The sequence below is a fragment of the Mus caroli genome, unplaced genomic scaffold (genome assembly GCF_978045245.1).
Source record: "Mus caroli unplaced genomic scaffold, Mus_caroli_1 scaffold_17, whole genome shotgun sequence".
NCBI lineage: Eukaryota > Metazoa > Chordata > Mammalia > Rodentia > Muridae > Mus > Mus caroli.
Window position 1 is genome coordinate 67,148,234 of NW_028227272.1, and position 3,284 is coordinate 67,151,517.

Consider the following 3,284-nt stretch of genomic DNA (forward strand, 5'->3'; position numbering starts at 1 on the left):
CTTAAAGTAAAACAAACACACTGAGACAGTGCCTTTGTCTTGTTCTTAATCTCACAAAAATACCTTATCTTTTCATGTTGGGTATGTTGTTAGATATGAACTTGTCATATGTGCTTTTTATGTAGAAGGAATCTCTAATTTGTTGAATTTTTTTATCTTGCTAAATTCTGTCAAGTGGTATATATTTAGATATGAGCATAATTTTTATCTTTAGTTCTGTCATTTTAAAACACAATTTCACCTCTAACAGTGTGCCATTGGCTAAAGCAAGTGACAGCTTAAGCTCCAAGTCTTACAGCAAATGCATTTGCTTATGAGAAATCTATAGTGAAAGAAACCAGGTTGGGAGAACTAAAGAGTTAGGAACAAACACTCACTCTAAAACACATTTGATTTTTGTCTCAGGGGAAAAAAAAAAAAAAACAAAGGGATCAAACTGTATTAACTGAGGCATTCCATCTGGCAGATAATATCCACCGCGATGATAATGGAGTATGTCTTCCTCGAAGACTCAGAGTAAAGTTTTAAATAGAGAATAGTTAGCAAATTGCTGTAAGAGAAAAGTGCTAATGTGTAAGGCAAATCATTGGGATTCATATGGAAGTCTTTGCTTGTTTGGAAAGAGCATCAGTCCTGAATTAGGTTCAGAGTAAATGTACAGACTCAAAGGTTTTATTTCCCCAACAGTGTTCCTTTCAGTTGAAAAGCTTTCCCTCTGGAAGACAAGCATATCAGGGTTCGAGATTTGGCAAGCGAAGTTTGACCTGCATTTTAGCTTTCCCCCATTCTCAGCCAGTCTTATTGTTTAGGAAAAATATGACTCTGGAGGAAGAACAAAGAACAAAGAGTTAGTGACTTTAATATTTTACTAAAATTTTTAATGTGCCCCATTGTGAAGCTGTTTATTTTTTACTTCAGATTAATTTGCCTTATTTTTCTTTTCTTCCTGACTGCCTTTCTTTAGTAAGTCTGACTGAATTGGTACTGGTTGAATGTGTTCATGGCTCCTGAGATACAATGGGTACAAAGCAGACTGCCTCCCTATGCTCAGGGTTTTACAACATAACAAGAGACACAAAAAGCAGACGAGTGAACTGCATTCAATCTTCAAGGAGAAGAAGTAGAAAATAATAAAAATTTAAAACAAAAACAAGAGGACAAAAGTGTTGACACAGTTAGTAAATATTTCAAATATCCTTTGAAATAACAAGTTTGGGAATGACTTTTTTTCTAATATCTATGATGTATATGAGAAGATCTTCCTATTACTATTATGCTAGTTTTAATATACTTTTCAAACTAATATTCTAGGAATGACAGTTTGTAGACAGACAGGAACGCTTCTGACTGTGTATCCTAATTGACTGGATATGACTCTCCCTATTACTTCTATGATATTAAGACATTTAATTCAGAAGAAAAAAATCTGATAAAACCTAAATAAAAGAAAAACAAAGCTAATGTTTTTCACACCTGCATGCGCACACACAAACACACACACACACACACACACACACACACACACACACACACTAGATATGATTAAATTAAATAAGTGCAGGTGAGCAAATTTTGTCCTTTTTTTGAAAATTAGATTTTTAAATTCACTGAGCTGAACTTAGGATAATTTTATTATACCATTTTGCAATAATGCTTAATAAATAGGTTTTACATTTACAATATCTTTCCCTTGGCTATGAATTAATCTACAAAGCATTTCAAATGGGTAAATTTTCAAGCTGGAAAATTAGCACATGTGATTTCTAAACAGTGCCCAATGCATTTATCTTGATCTGCTGTTTGCAAGTGGTATATTTTAAAATAGTACCTGCCTGTGGTTTTCTAGTTAAATGGAGGATTTTTAAATCAGCAACATCAAAAGAAAAGCTTAATTTTTGTATATCTACCAGACAAGAAAATATCAATGAACAAGATGGGTCATAATCTTCAAGCTAGAACAGTTAATTCTTGGTGGTTTTTGCTGCTGCTGCTGCTGTTGTTGTTGTTGTTATTTTAGCTCAGAACATTTTAATTTCCTCCATTGCTTCAGAGGTACTATGAATGTGTTTCTCTAGAAATATCTAGCATATCTATGTGATGGTAAATTGTAAAAGAATACTATTTGGTATGTACATAAGTTTTGAACCATTGCTATCTTTTTCCTAGCTGGAACAACCAGAGCATGCACCAAAAGACTTTTCCTCCCTTAATCCTCTTTGATTGCTAGAGCTAGTTTGATAAATGAATTCCGAGGAGTGTAATACATGTCTCACTTTAAATACCTTAGGTTGGCTTATGTGCAAATGCAAAGGCTAGCCTCCATGTATAATTGAAATGGGATTGAATCCATCTCTACTGAGTTAATACTTCTCTCCTTCCTATGTTGGATTGTTAGCAGCTTTCTAGAGTTCTGAGAAACACATCAATAAAAAGTTTGAATATGAGAAACTTTTGATAGAATATTCCCTAATCTTGAATTTTAATATCTGTATGTGCAAGCATTAAACCTTCTCTCTGGTGTGTAATATAAGTTCACTAAGTGTTGGCTGCATGGTTTCCTGCATGTTTATATATAAAAACTCATATACTTTTCCTATAAATGATTACTGGTTTCCCTGTATGCCTCATATAAATAGAAGTCAATACATAATGTTGGTTTTGGTTTTGGTTTTCATAGGAATCTGGATACGTCTTATTTTAGGCTTGCAGGCCTCAGAGTTTTTGTCAACAGAACTCAGCTCCACTATCATATCCCCAAAGCAATACATAAACATGTCCGACACCGTTGTGAATAAATGATCTGCTCTGCTCCTGCCAGCTTATGTTAGTTAGAGCTTATTCAGGACACTGTAGTTGACTCATGACATAGACAATTTTAATTGACCATATAAGTAGAAATAAAAAAATGCCTCTCAAAATGTAGAGTTACCACAAGTGAATTTTGTTGTATATATCATTTAAATGCACAGCAGTAAACCTTCTAAATATTTATGAGATATTATTGCCTCATATAAAGAAATGTATTACTCAAGCTTTCATATATTCCAAAATAAGTGAGTGACATAGAATTTAAAACATTAAAGTGTTCATGCCCTTGTCCAGATAGTGGAAAATACATAAATACAGTTAGGTATGGACATGTGTTTCTTGCAAGGAAAAAAAGAGTTCACAAATGGAAATTAAAACTGTCATTTCAACATGTGACATTCATTCTATTAACATTAAATGGTATTAATTTGTAAAATTGGAAAGTTGTGAGCTTCATTACATTACCTTTCAAAATA